The sequence below is a fragment of the Lissotriton helveticus genome, chromosome 4_1 (assembly GCF_964261635.1).
Source record: "Lissotriton helveticus chromosome 4_1, aLisHel1.1, whole genome shotgun sequence".
NCBI lineage: Eukaryota > Metazoa > Chordata > Amphibia > Caudata > Salamandridae > Lissotriton > Lissotriton helveticus.
The window spans coordinates 1746983629-1747000038 of NC_136063.1; positions in this window are offsets into that span (position 1 = coordinate 1746983629).

Sequence of the window (16410 nt, forward strand, 5' to 3'; positions counted from 1 at the left end):
TGGCACCCACATTGCACTCTGCCCACCTGCAGCCACTGAACACATATACAGGAACCGTAAGTCAACGCACTCTATCAATGTGCAGGTGATATGCAATGCTGGCAACATCATTCCAGACATTGTGGCTAAATTCCCTGTGAGTACCCACGACTCGTACATATTCCAGAACAGTGGGATATGCACACGCCTTGTTGCTGGAGAGTTTGGGGACGGATATCTGCTAGGTAAATAACTGTGACACACCCTGATAGTCATAGCAGATGAATGTATCATGAGTATGTAACTAATGGACCTCTCATTTCAACCTAGGCGATAGTGCATAAGCCCTGCGGTCCTTTGTGCTCACACCCTACCTCAATCCAACTACCAGGAGTGAGAGGCGTTATAATGTGGCTCACAGGTCTACTCGCAACGTAGTGGAGCACACATTTGGACTCCTCAAGAGCAGGTTCCGCTGCCTCCACAAGAGTGTAGGTGCACGCCAGTATACTCCCATCCTGTGCTGCAAGATGATAGCGACATGTGCCATGTTGCACAATCTTGCCACCAAGGAAGACACAAAGGTGGAGCTCACACATCACAAGGATATTGATGATTACCAAGAACAGGCAGAGCCCCATGCAACAGGAGCAGCAGCAACAGATGGGAGATTGAGACAGGCAGAGATCACACATCGATATTTCTAAGTAAGTAAGGAGACACAGACAGGCATAGTATGTGAAGTATGTAGTTTAATTGTCACTACAGCATGTAAAAGATTCAACACCATGGTCCTACAATGTCTATGTCCATGACTGGGTGGTCGCAGTTCTCCTCACTGTGACCTGTCCTGATGGTTGAGGGCATTTTTAACATTTGCGCCCACGCACTACAGTGCGGGATGTACGAGGCTGGGTCTCAACACCTTCGGTGGTGCCTGGGTTAGAAATTTGGCACCTGCCGCTCCTACGCATCTCAGGGACAGGAGTGCTGGAGCCACTCCTGCTGGTGGACCCTTCAGTTTCATCAACACCTGTGTCTCCAGCAGTGCCTGCCTGGTTTGTGAGCATCTGCTCCATTGCAGAGGTGACTCTCCCCACCCCCCTTGACAAATCTGTGCAGCAGTGCCCAATTGCATCCTGCATGGCGACAGAACGCCGGCACATCAGTGAGGTTGCTGTGGCAAAGCGGTTCATGGCTTTTGACTGCTGCCGCATACACTGGCACTCCCTGCGCCGCTCAGAGTGGTCTCTATCCAATTTGTCACAGAGAGCACTCATGTACTGTGTGATGTCTGTCATCCCCTTTGCAATTGACTGCATGCTCTCAGCCATGTTGCCAACTCCATGGTCAATGTTAGATACTTTGCAATTGATACTGCGCACCTGCCTGTGCACTGCCAACATTGCCTTCGCCTGCAGGCGCTGCACCTTTACCATGGTGGCCTCTAGTCCACAAAAGACCCCTCTCCTTCCTGGCCTTCATCTCTCTCCTGTGCCTTTCAGCCAAGGACACTGGCCCGCACAGCGCCTGCAGTACTCTGCTGCCTAGCCTTGTCAGCCACAGGTGGATTACTTTGCATTCCACCCTCCTCATCTGAGGTTTGCAGGATCCTCAGAGGGGGCACAGCAAGCCTCCTTACCCTTTCCTGCACAAATGAGTGTGTTGTTGGTGTTGGGGAAAGTGCTGCTGGCTCCAACTCTTGTGTCCCAAACAACAGAGGTGACTGAGGCAGTGGTGTTGTGGGTCGCTCAGGTGTTGTGGCTTCCTGCGCTGTGGTGTTGTCTTTCTCAACAGCGCTGTGACCAACTCTTTCTTTCTTCTTTTCCCTCCTCTCAGTTGTTGGTGCACTCTCCTCCCTTTCTGGTGCTGTACTGCGTGAGAACTCTCCTATGGACAGATATGGACATTGGGTCAGTGGTGTCGTTCACCTGTGTGTCATGATTAAATTACATTTCTATCACACAATTGCCTAGTCTACATCAGATTCTCAAAGTAGTGTGTGGCATGCCTTGCTGAATTCTATGGTGACTGCATTGAATGTATGTACCTATTACTTTGTCTTCCATGATGCATTGCTGGACATCAGTGAAACCTGTTCTGGAGTGTTATGCTTACACACACAGTGGGGAAGGGGGACAGGGAAATGGGTGGGGAATACTGTCCATGGATCTTACCTTGCTTCTTTGCAGCTCTGGCAGAGCTATCAGCGTCACCAATTCCATGGATGCTTTCTGGCTCCAGGGTAGATTCCACCAGCTCCTCGAGGTCTGTTAGTCTTGGTGCTCTGTTTTTTCCTCCACCAGTGGCTTCAGCTTCCTTTCTTTGTGCAGCAAGTTTTTTCTTTGTGATGATACGCAGATCGTACCATCTTTTCTTTAGGTCATCAATCTCTCTGTGCGTCACCCCAATGGCATTGACCTTTGTCTGGATGTCAAGCCATTTATTACGTTTCACAGACTCTGCAACATACAGAGACTGATTACCGAAAATTTGGGTGTGGTGCTTGACCACCTCTTCAACAAGCACCTGCAGTTCTGCTGGGCTGAATTTTATTTTCCTCCTGCGCTCTGCTGCATCCTTCTGCCCATCCTGGGACTCCATTCTGGCGATCAGGTATGTTCAGGGAAGCCTGCTCCTCTCTGTTTCCTCCTGCTCTGCAAAAAGTTCAGTTGCTCTGCACCTGCATGGGTGTGGCCACTCCCTGGTACTGGGGAGGGGTGGTTGCATCTGATTGGTTGGATCTGTAGCTTTGTTGTGGGGTGTGGTAGGTGTTCCTGATTGGTTTACAAGCTCACATGGGTTCTTTTTCAAATTACCGATTCGGTATTTTCCGAATCGGTAAATCCCGATTCGGTAATTCCCATTCATTCCTATGGGCAAGGGGGTTCATAGGAATGAATGGGTATTACCGAATCGGTATTTACCGATTCGGAAAATACCGATTCGGTAAATGCCGATTTCATTTTCCAAGTGATACCGAATCGGTAATTTTTACAGATTTTTTTACCTACATCCCGTTTTCCGAATTTTAAATACTAATTCTGTATGAGTCGGTATTTAAGAGTCGGTAATCAGGATTTACCTACATCTGGCCCATAATCTTTAACCTTGTAGGCAGATTCCTGCACCTTCCTGCAAAACTGCCTGCTTCACTGTCATAAGCATTTTCACTCAAAGGATCAAAACCATCAGAAGAAATACGAACATGAACATTTGGAGATTTGCCTGTATACCTCACCAGCCTGGACATACTCCACATGCTACCAGTGTTAACTTTCACAACATTCTTTCTGATTGAAATGATGGTATAAGGACCCATAAAGCTTGAAGTTCCCTTACAGGTATGTCTGGGATTCTTCACCAAAACTCGATCACCAAGACACCACTTCCTACTCTTCACACACATTTTTGCGTCATATCTTAACTTCTATTTCTGTTGGTAATCAGCAAGTCTAGAATGTCTCGCTTCAATCAAAATACCCCCATTACTGCATACAGGCAACCATGCCAGATTCAATTTGGAAGAAGCTTTTCTACCCCTTGATGCTTCAAAACGAGACCTCAGCGTGACTGAATTGAGAACAGTGCGGTGAGTGCACCATGTATCTCACAAAACACTGGTAAATGACATTTTTGATTGAAGTGCACGTTGAGCACAACTTTTAACTACTCTATTCATTCTCTCGGGTAAACTATTGCCCAGGGGTGCATACAAGGCTGTCTTTTGGTGAGTTATGCCAAAATCTTTAAGAAACATGCACATTTCTTGGGACACAAATTGTACCCCATTGTCCCTGACTACACATTTCGGAACACCTTCAGACACAAACACCTCTTTGAGAAAATCAGCTGACACACCCTTTTCACCACCCACTTGGAGGCATAATCTACTAATAAAAGGACACATCTCTCATAGGAGGGCATATGTTTGAAGGGACCAATTATGTCCAAACCCAACTTTGTCCACACAGTATCAGGACCCTCCACAGGAGACAAAGGTACATGGCTAGTGACGTGAGACTTGTCACTGGTGGCACAGGACACGCAATCTTTGACTACACATTCGATCATGTGATCTATACCTGGCCACCAGTGTCTCTCCCCCACCCGAGCTTTGGTGAGACTTCTTCCCAAATGACCATCGTGGGCGAGATTCATTATCCTATCTTTGAAGCCAACGGGAGGAACTATCCTGTCACCCCTCTTAAGATTGCCGCAATAGAACGACAAATCATCTTTCACAGACCAAAACAACCTCATCTCATGATCAATGGTCTAATAATCAGGCCATCATTGGGTTATCCACATCTTAAGAGAAGAAAACACATTGTCTTTTCTCACACTGCCACCCAGTTCACATACACAATTTCAATATCATTCTGCACACGCTCTTAAGGCAGTCGGGAAAGACAATCAGCAGATTTGTTACTTGAACCAGGTATATATAGCACTTGAACATTATATTCTTGGAGTCCTCCACTCCAGCTTTTAAGTCTGGGAGTGATGTGCTCATTGTGATGACAAGTGAAAACTTGAACCAGGGGGCAATGGTCGGATCTGACAAGAAAAGGAATACCCCAACGATAAAATGTAAAATGCTGCACAGCCCAAAACACACTTAAATCCTCTTTCAATACAGGAGTAATTTGCTTCAGCATTTCTGAGCACCCTGGAGGAAAAGGCAACCATTCTCTCTTCACCCTCTACCACCTGAGAAAGCACAGCTCCCAATCCCTTGAGACTGGCGTCAGTGGTTAGGATAGTTTTCCGCTTGACATCAAAATGTCTCAGGGTGGACATTCTCCCAATTTCATATTTAATGTTGTCAAAAGCTTTCTGATATTCAACAGACCACTCACAATGCACTCCTTTCTTGAGCAGAGCTCTAATTGATTCCACCACGATCGCAAACCCTGATACAAACTTTGAGTAAAACTCTGCGAGTCCAAAGAATGACCTCACTTGTTCCTTATCTACGGGAGTGGGAGCCTTCACAATACTCTCTGCAAGCTCCATTTTGGGTTGAATTTCCTCCCCTGAGATGACGTGTGCAAGATATGTAACTGATCTCAAGCCAATGCGACACTTTTATTTCCTCACAATGAGCCCCTTCTTTTTCAACCTTTTTGGCAAATCAACCAAGTTCGCATCATGTTCCACCTCATTCTTTCCATAAATCAGGAGATCGTCCTGAAAGAATAGCACGTTACGCATATCACCAAGTTGCACTTTCATAACCCTCTGAAAACAGGTCGCAGCTGATGCTAGCCCAAGGGGCATTCTCAGAAAATGGTATGCACCCAGAGGCGTTACGGAGGATGGGAGGTGTCTTGAGTCCCTGTGCAGAACAATCTGGTGGTATGCAGATGAGAGATCCAATACACTAAAGATCTGGGCCTTAAGCATGCTAATGGACCCTGAGATGTTGGGGAGGTGATGCCAATCAACTCAAATCCATTCATTTAACCCCAGCAAGTCCACACACATTCTGACACTGGCCCCACCATCCTTGGGGGAAAACAATGGGGGCCAACGACTCCAAAGCTTCTATTTTCTCAATGACCCCCAAATCTAGCAATCTTTGGAGTTCTACCTTCAAAGGCTCCATCACTATGTTGGGTAATTTTCTCACCTTTAGAATGATGCGATGCGTAAAGCCTTTGAGCCAACCAAGGCATCAGTAAAACTGTCAGGGAATTTGTCAAACTATTCATCTCCTAAGTTTCACAACCAACTAACATTACTTGATCTCTGGTTTCTATAGCACTCAAAGTAAGTATAATACCTAAATGACGCTTGTGTCTCCATCCTAGCAAGTTATCACCCCTTTCCGCTACATAGACTTTTCCAACCATATGCCTCCCCTTAAATTGGATTTCAGCTTCAACATATCCAAGAACATTATTTCTCACACCCCCATAACTGACTGGACTAATATAAGGAGTTATAAGTGTTACATTGTTCAACCCCACACTTGCATCCCATTGTTTGTTACCAATCATGATGAAAGGTGAACCTGAATCAGCTAATACCACAAAGTCATGTCCGTCTACAATAACATTACATTCTGGCATCACTATTTTTCCCCGCATCAGCTCTACCATATCTTTGACATTCAAGAGAATGGTGCGCACAGTTTCAGCCATATTTTCAGAGGTGCGGGTTTTCCAGGAGGATCTACAGACTCAAACTTAATGCCCCTTGATACCACACTACTTGCAGACTGACCCTCTGGCTTACCAGTTGGGATTGTTGGAAAGGTGTGAGAAACTCCCACACCTAAAACACCTAAATGTTTGGGAATCACTGACATTTTTATCATTAATATTACAATCAGTACTAGGTTAACGTGCATCTTGCTCTGCTCTCGATAAATAATCCTTGCCAGAACCATGTATATTACATACGTCCTTCTCTCCAACTTTACTCCTATCATTAAAGGAAACTTTAGCTACATTATCACAAGATACTGAACAGTCAAAGTCTAATAAAGCATGCACACCTACTTGACCATCTTTCTTTTAGATAATAGTTTCTCTTGTACATGAGTACTGTTGGTGCATCTCACCAACTGATCCCTAACTAAAGACTCAGACAACCCACCAAAACTCACAGGTTCGTGACAAAGTTTTCAAAGAAGTGACATAACTTCCCACCTGTTCAAAAGGACCTTGAACTCTTCGTCATGACTCTCCCTCTGGTGGTGGGCCCCATCCACCGGAGGGACAGTCACGACGAAGGGGCGAGAGTATTCTATATGGAGCTTCTATGCCCAGTGTGAAGACATCAAACTACTTGAATGCTTCCAGGCCTATGTTGATTGATACACCTGGCCTACGGACCAATCACTAGTGATTTGGACACTTTGTGTTTCTGTTCTCGTTCATTTCCACTGGAGCCTAGGCGCCCATCTTCTTCACGCTCAGACACACCAAGGCCTTTTCAGGGTATCTACTCTTCCCCCGGTCTCACTACCACTGTCCTGAGGAAGACCCCGGCGTAAGGGACTCACTTACCTACAATCATATTGGGGTTGAAACGTCAACACTTGAGAATATTAGCCAGTGACAACAACAGCAATAAATCACTGTGTTCTTTGTTATGTGATCATGGCTTTTGGAACTATTGATACAATGTGAATAACTTGGCTTATTTGTGAGCCTCCTTGTTGTGTAAATAATATATTGTATGAATCACACTTCCGTATTTTTCACTCACTTATCCGCACCCTAAATCAACACACCCCTACCTTCCCTTTCCCCTCATGGGGCACCGTTTTTAAAAAATTGTGATAACAATGTATGAATCTTTTATGAGTCCAGTGTGATTAAATAACACTGTGCACTAAGTAAACAACGTTTTCATTTTGGTTTATTATTTTTGTAAAGAAAGTACTGTTTCTTTCAATGTATATGAAACTATTCACTGGGACCACTGTTCCTATGTACTGTTTGATAACCAGGTCCCAATGACCACTTTGGGCTTACCCTTCTAGGTAACCGAATCATAAGTCATCACACAAAAGAAAAATTAGCAAAATAAACACCAATTGTACATCTCAATTGTCAGCGCAATGAGTGAGTGGATAGGAGTAGAGACAAAAGAATAAAGACATGTGCACGTAGATTTTATGCAAATTCAGAATATAATACTAACCAATCATATGAGGTTCTAGAAATCTGAAAAGCTACCCTCTGGCCATGAGAGTAAGCTAGGCCCCTCAAGAAGAGTTAAGGAGCAAAGTCAAAGAGTCAGGCTCAGCAGAACAACAGCCAGCCATAGAATTTAGGAACCAGCAACACAGCCCTCTCCTCTCACAAAGTAAGAAAAACGCTCCTAGCCCCACCCTCTTACTACTACTAGTTATACTCTAAATTCACTAAAGGTCCAACCCTCATTATGTCATCTCACATGGTTTTATGCTTTTTAATTGGTCCAAAACAATGGGTGTTCAATCACACCACTCTTGGTGTGCCTAACTTTCAAACATCCCTTTGTTTAACTTCGCACACTGTAATCACTTCCAATAGAGGAAACTCTAGTATCAGGCTTCCGTGTTTTGTTTGTCTCCCCACCTCACTCATGTATCTATTTGTAATACCAATGTCCTCATGCGCCGCTCGGTGAGGAAGTTCCATTCTTTTTATCAATTTTCTCTCTGCGCAGCCTTGGTCATCATCAGGAACTTTCTAAGGACACATCACATTTTTTTTCTCCCGTCTACATTTGTAATATGCCATGTTAATTCTAAAATGACCCTTGGGCCTTTTCTGCAGGGCAGTAAGTACACATCTAGAGAAAACAAATACAAGTGTTATGTATCATTTTATAAAACACCTCTATTAAACGCTCTTTGAATGCTTTCATTGACTCCCTTTTCTTACACGTTGCTTATTATTTTCTAGCTGTTAGTAAAAAATAAACCCTTGACTTTTGACTTATTTTCAACATTAGTCATGTGCATTTGTGGCCTACTCTAACACTCCCAGCACGTGCTTGCAAAGTTTTCATGTTTCCCCTTTTAGTCTTGCATGGTTAGTTTCATGCCATTTGTTTAGTAATTCACACGTGGAGGAGTTCAATCCGAGCAGGTTTTATTTCGCGAAAACCCTCCTCCATCAATAATGTTGGCAAGGTGATATGAAGTGTAGTTTGCAAGTTGATGTGAAGAGATAGTAAACTTGCCTCTATTAGGGACCAACCAGTAGAAGCAGACTTGATCTATAATAGACCTTTAAAAAACCTGGTGAATGGAAGATCTACATGATGGATTTCTTGATGGATGGAGTTCATGCAGAAACGATAGCTTTTATGTATTACAGCTGGTCAATGCAGTTGTACCATCTGTGTAATGGGTCTCCATAGGCACCTGTTGCTGCAAGGTCTGATAAGCCTGCTCAACCTTCAGCCAACAATGTGCATATTAGGTGACTACATTCGCTCTCCTATGCCTCAGAAGGACAAGGAGGCTCTTCATCTTCACACACCCAGTGTAGAGTCGGGTCCTATCAGCTGTCCTATCTAGAGCAGTTTAGCCAACCTTCCAAAAATGTATAGTTCATTACTTCTTGAATGTTTAGGTTTAAGTCAAGCACTAACCATAAACAAAAGAATTCCCAGTTGAAAATAGTGACAGGAATGACTGCAATGATTGTCTGCACTCTTTTGGAATCCTCCAACATTAGAAATGTTTGACAGAAACCAGTATTTCCAAGACACATGCTCATACAGTGCTAAGGCACTATAGGTACATCAAAGTGCACTGCTGCATTTGTTCCTTTTAACACATCTAAACCAGTTATGTGATAAACTGTTTTTTTAAACTCCACTAACTTTGGATACGGCCCCTAATAATACACTGGTGATCAGAACCTGGACTCCAATAACTTCACTCAGTCATGGATGGGGCACCATTAGCCACATTTTGTTGGCGTGGATGCTTGCTGTACGAGTGATTGGTTTTTAGAATACTTGATCATTTTGGGGTTACACCTATTACTCCTCCCTTGTGTACTTGAAAATCATGTGCTCGTGGTTCAGACCTTGGAGTTGCTTATTGTGGTAACCAGTGTTGTCAGATACCCTTATGGGACCAGAGTGCCCGCCTCTGCAGCCCTTGTTCACACCCATACCCTCCTGGTTGGTGAAAGGCTTTCTCAAAAGAATAAAGACAATTAGCCAGCCAACTTTTCACTGATAATGAACACATTCATAACTGTAGCCTTTCTTTCTGCATTCTTTTCCTTCCTGAACTTTAATCCTAGCAAATCCAGAAACCTCCTAGTTTATTATGACATGAGCTGGTAGGAGCTCCTACTGTGACTTTCCTTATTGGGAAATAGAGCACTACAATAAAAATGTAGAGGTTCTCAAAAGATGTTTTTCCCCTCAAGACTATGTTTTGTTATTAATGTTATGTTATTAATGGTTTTATATAGCGCTCGGCTACTCCGAAGTGTGTCCCGGCGCTTTTTAAAAAAAAAAAACAGATGTGGCTGTTGGGAGTGGAGGAGGGACAGGAAACTATTGAACAAAGAGCCAGGACTTTAACTCTTTCCTAAAAGTCAACAAATTAGGGACTTTCCTCAGGTGAGCTGGCAAGGAGTTCCAAAGCTTGGGTGCCAGAAAACGAAAGGAACAACCCCCGATCCGGGCCCGATATATGGATGGAACAGATGCCAAGGCCAGAGAGGCTGACCTCAGCGTTCTGGCGGAATATAGAAAGCCAATCGCTTCCTAATATATTTTGCTCCTGAATCGTGCAGTGCCTTGAAGGCGAGTGTAAGTGCCTTGAAAGCCACCCGTTTCTTAATAGGGAGCCAATGCAATTTTTCCAATAACTCCTTTGCACTGGTTCTACGATGGAGGCCATAGATGGCTCTAGCAGCCGAATTCTGCACTACCTGTATACGCGATAACAGGTAATCAGGCATGCCTAGGTAGAGGACGTTGGAATAATCTAGGCGGGAGCCTATCAAGGCCTGTACAGTGACATTTCGATGTGCCAAAGAAAGCATAGGAAGAAATTTCCTAAGCATTTTCAAAATGCCAAAACACTTTCCAACAAGACCTAGGATCTGAGGTTTTAGAGTAAGACCCTCATCGATCTGCACTCCCAGATTCTTCGCCCTGGTGGAAACAGCCGATGGAGGGAACATAGCCGGAGGCCACCAAGACTGCCATCTGGGATCGGCGGGACAGCCAAAAAACAGCAACTCCGATTTATCGAAGTTGCATTTGACGCTATGATGTTCAAACCACTCAAACACTGCCCCCAGGCAGCCACTGATCTGCACGCTGTCAAAATCCGAGCACTTCTTGCAGGTGAAGAGAAGCTGAGTGTCATCAGCATAAGAAACGATCTGGGCACCGAAGGACTCCGCCAAGGCCGCCAAAGGTGCCAGATATATATTAAAAAGAGAATTAGAGAATTAACGGTGCATACCTGGCTCTCTCTTGACTCTCATTTACACTAAGGGCCAGATGTATCAACATACCCTTTTGCAATTTCTTAATAGCGATTTTTAAGGAATCGCTATTTATAAATCGCAAAATGGTATGTATGTAGAAATTCGCAAATTTTTAGCGATTTCTTAAAATTCCTTAATTGCGATTAGCAATTTGCTAATCGCAATTAAGGAATAATTTCCCATTCATTTCTATGGGCCAGGAGGCCCATAGGAATGAATGTGAAATTATTCTCAATTTGCGATTCGCAATTTGCTAATCGCAAATTGAGAATAATTTCAAAGGACACCCTGCTGCACCCCTGAAATAAGCATGGGTGCAAATGTGGTGCATATACATGCCCTAAGGGCATGTATGTGCATCACATGGCACTTTGAAAAATGCTAAAATTGGCATTTTTCAAGAAATTCGCAAATTATCACCAACTTGAAGTTGGTGGTAATTTGCGATTCCTTAGGGACAATTAGCAATTTTGTTTGCATCATACATTGCATTTGAGAAATCGCAAGTCTTGCAATTCCTTAAATGCAATCGCAAAATAAGGAATCGCAAATTTTGCGATTCCTTATTTTGCACCACAATTTGCTTAATACATTCCATTTAACAAATTCGCATTCTGTAAATTTCGGCCTTTGCGAATGCGAATTCGCTTGATACATCTGGCCCTAAATTAGCAAGTGCACATTTTGTCAATGTGGTAAACACTGTCTTGAAATTCACCGAAAAATTAAGGATGAAAATTGTCAACTTTTCTATCAAAATAATAAACCACCTACCACTAAGTATAAATATATATTCCTAGATTTCAGATATGTTTGCACCTAAGCACTGTTTGGCAGTAAACAGCTCACAAAAGCCAAGGAGTACTAATCTTAAAGTCAGTTTACTACACTGCAACCAAGACCGACCACACAGCGCATGATCCTCTTAACTCAAGGCAACTCTTGTCAGTCTGCACATCTGAGGCTGCATGCACATGTGGCTGTAAAACGGATGTTGAGGATTTACCACCACTCTGCAGCACATCAGCCCAGCATGGGTTTGCTCCATAGGTAGAGGTTAGTGGTCTGACAATCAGTTTGATCTGTAATACACTACCACAGTTCTACCCTGGTGGAGACTCCATTTAATTTATACAGAGCATAGAGAGTGTGATACATAGTTTAGAAAATTGTCACACCACAAAAAAAAGTTCAAAATATTGGTGCAAAACATGAGGTAAACTGAGGATACTGCTATAGCAGATGTAATATCGTAAACTTTCAAGGTTAAACCCAGGATATTGGTCTTTATTGTTCAATTGTGCGACTTTTTATTGTAGTGTAAGATGGAAATAAATTATAACTGTGATCCCCAGAGCAAAGGTTAAAAATCATTCAATGTGCGAAGCTTTGTGCACATTTCTTGCGGTCTGTCCAGTGAAAGTGATTAATGGAACCCGGGTACTCAACTGTGGTCATGCTCAGGGCAGCAACACAGTGGTGTATCGACAGCAGACTTTCATCGAGGAAATCACCATAGCTGCCTGGCCCGTGAATCATGATTCTCCGGTCATCAACAACAGGCACCCGTTGTAGAAACTGAAACAAAGAGTACTGACACCTTTTACATTCATTCGTTTTGATCTCTGTGGCCGGAGAACTGACTGAGCAACGAGGAAATATCAGCAGGACAGGAGAGAAAATCTAATGAACGCTCCATCTCGACATTCGATGGCCTTCCCAAGTGTAAGGGATGTACATCAGTTTCACTCCCAGTACACAGGTATAATGCATAGTACGGTCCACATGTTGCTCAACACCCTCTATACCAACATGTAAACTTTCGGAGCCCATTTGGTCTTGAGTCTAACTCTTCCTCTTCTTCAGAAACCAACAAGGAATGGGGCATGAACCATTACATGAAATGGCAGCGAGTGCACCCTTTCCTGAAATCTGTGTTCATTCGTTGCTAGCAGTCTCCTCACCTGGACAGGTGTAGTCTCTTCGATCCTGTCTAGGGCACAGGAGTGGAAGCACATTGAAACCTATGGATAAAGTGAGCAGTGCAGGCTGGTATATATTATGGCAGTCAGGCATAAGAGGGTGTGTTTGTTTGTTTTTTGTACCTTTGTGTGTGTTTTTGAGTATGAGCATGCGACAATTTGGGATATTCGTGGTGCAATTCTGGGTAGTACTTCAATAATAATGGTCCACCCTTCGTTCATTGTGGCCTTTGTTGACAAAATGGTGGTTACCACTGCATCTTGCTGGTGACCATATTTGCCTTATTGTGAGTATATCTGATTATATTTTGATTATTCCTGGCATAATAGTGCTTTGTCTTTGATATATTGTAACCATTTAAGTGATATTATTTCCATCCTGGTAAAACAGTGGTGACCCATCATTGACATATTTTGCACCTCTTGATAACATTTGAGCTATTCCTGGCATAATGGTTTCTACACTTAACAAAATGTTCTTGGAAGATAACACCAAGCTCCATCCAAATATATCAAACCACCTCTTTCAGAATTGACCAGAATTCCCTGTAACTAAAACACTGGTCAAGCTGCCTTGCACTTTCTAAGAGCCTTATAGAAACGTGCACCTTCAGGTACCTACTAACTATCACACAGAATGCTTGTCACAATATATAGCCTTTTCTGTTTCAGCTGCTTTGGCCACTGGTTCGTTTGCTATGTATAGCTGTGTGCCAGGACTGCATTGTGCTCTTAGGCTGAAAGCCTTACTAGTAGCTGCTGAATCCAATATCGACGTCATACGATTTCTTTGGGGAACTTCTAGTCATGGGAAATTTGACCAAATCATTCAACATTGAAAATCACTCTAACAATTAGAGAGTAAGCTGTTAACAACACGTGGCATAACTCGTTCAGCCTAGGTATTGGAGTGATGATGTATAATTATCTTTATCAATTTCCTGAAGTGCTGAAGTGTCAATATGGATTTGAATATGGATACAGATTCTCAAATCCAAAACTTTTCCCACAAATGGGTTCACAGATCCTGTCTTTTCATTTCACCCGGCCCCTGTGGAGGGTGGACTGGAGACAAAGTATTAAGGACCACTATTTCTATAACCTCACTTTATTACATAGTGAGCCCTGTGGTGCCGTGTTGATCTAATTTCTAATGATGGACAATGGACAATCACAATTGGACAATGGACAATGGCAATTAAAATTGAGTAGCATAATTCACTATGGGATTTTCCAGAGTGGTTTGTAGTTAACTGTTTGATTGCATTAATCCACAATTTACCATAGTTTACCATAGTTTACCATAGTTAAGTTTATATTCTTTTTATTTGCCTTTTTTCAGACTGGTCTGGCATCGACTATTCTGTTGCATTAACGCTAATCCAAACACTGAACGGATGAAGGTCACAGCAATTCCTGAACATGCCTTTAGTATGAACATTGCACTGCAACATGTATAATTTGGCCCTTTTCTCAAGTTTTCTTTGGGGAACTACCCCCTAGAAGGGGTGAGCTATATACATCGTTTATATCTGCATTCTCACTGTCCAGTTATAATTCCTTTTTTTTGACGGTCAATTCACAACAGGCTCTTGTAAAAAATTAACACCTTTTAAGTTCAAAAAAAGTTTTATTGAAATAGATGATACAAAAAGTAACAAAATGAGTCTAATAAGACGATAAAGAAGATTATACAATAAAACAGATAATGATGATAATACGAAATAGAGAAAAAAAAATTAAGCATGACTGTAAGTAAAACTGGCAACTGGTAAATTAGAGAAAAATGAAGAACATAATAAGTATACAATATAAATACAAATTCAAAGTAATAGAAGTACATCTAAAAAATTAGAGGAAGTCATGGAGATTTAGGAACTTCTTGTTGCATCAGAGATTTAGACAGAGAACAACTAGCAATCATATCAAAAAATAATGTAACTGGATTCCACAGTTCTCTTATTTTAGTAGCTAAATGTAAGGGAAAACAAAAGTCGTATCTAATCTATGGTTATAGCAGACAGCATACCACCAAGCCTGATATGATATTTTAGTAAAATCTTTCCAATTTTTGGTAATTTGTTGGAAGGCTCCTGCTAATAATAAGTCAATTATCCTGATATTGAAAGAACAATGATCCCAAATAGGAGAAACACTCCCTAGGAAAATGTGTGAAATAGAGAAGGTATGCGTGGAGGAAAAAATCTTGTTAATTTGAGACCATACCTGTACCCAAAAATTGTGAACGAGGGGGCAATTGAAAAGCATATAAAAAAGGTTTGCGTGTGGTGAGGTGCAGGACCAACATATGTCAGGGATGTCTGGATAACATTTGCTAAGAGTGGTTGGTGGTAACAATAGACGGTTATAAAGGAAAAATAGTGTCTGAGTTGTGTTAGCGGCTCTGGAAGATTTGCGGATCTTTAACCAAATCTTGTCCCATAATTCTATGGACCAGGAAACCTCCAGATCCTCTTCCCAAGCCTCCTCTATCTTGGTTTTGGTGCGAGGTGTGGGTGAAGTTTGAAGAAGTGCATAGATTGTTGAAGCTTTAGAGTGTTTAAGAAGTAAGAATCGTAGGTAAGGAGTAACAGAAGAATCCCGACATGAAGAAGGAGGGCAAGCCAGATAAGCTGCATAAGCAGTTTGAAGTGCAAGTAACAGTAACGAGTATTTAGTCAGAAAAGTGGAAGGCAAGTGAAAAGAAGAGGCAGCTAAAGAAAAAGATATAAACTGGTTTTGATGGAACAATTGGTGGACCCAGATAAGGCCACAGGATCTCCAGGCTTTCCAGAAAATCGGTTTATTATTAATTAAGATAGACGTGTTGTGCCAAAGAGGCTGGTCAAAAAAGGATGTAGTGGGAAGGTCAGGGAGGAGTTTGGAAGTAAATTTAAGAATGGGAGTTGATAAGGATTGCGGTTTACGAGAAAACATAAGATATTCCTTGAAAGAAAAGGGAGAAATAAAAGAGTGTTCTAAGGCCAACCATAGGGGAGATGAGGAGGTGGAATCCAAGATCCAATTTGATGCTTGATTTAACAAAAAGGATGTATGGTATAAGGAAACATTTGGAAAATTCACCCCACCTTCTTTTTTAGGACACATCAATTTAAATAAAGACATGCAAGACTTTTTGTGTCCCCACAGAAAGAGAGATCAAATGGAATTTATCTTCTTGAAGTGTTTCAAGGGAATAGAAAATGGTATATTGGAAATTGTAAATAGGACAGTAGGGGAGAGCATCATCTTAATTGTATCTAACCTTCCCCAACATGACAGATACAAAGGATGCCATTTAGTGGTGAGAGTAGTAAGTTTCTGTATACAATCGTCCATGCAACGAGTCACTGTGCCCGAGAGGGAGGGGGTAAAGTGAAGATCTAAATATTTAATGTAGAAGGGACTCCAAGTAAAACCCGAATCAGAAACAAATCGTTTTTAAGAGTGAATTTAGTAAGGGGTAAAATTTCGCA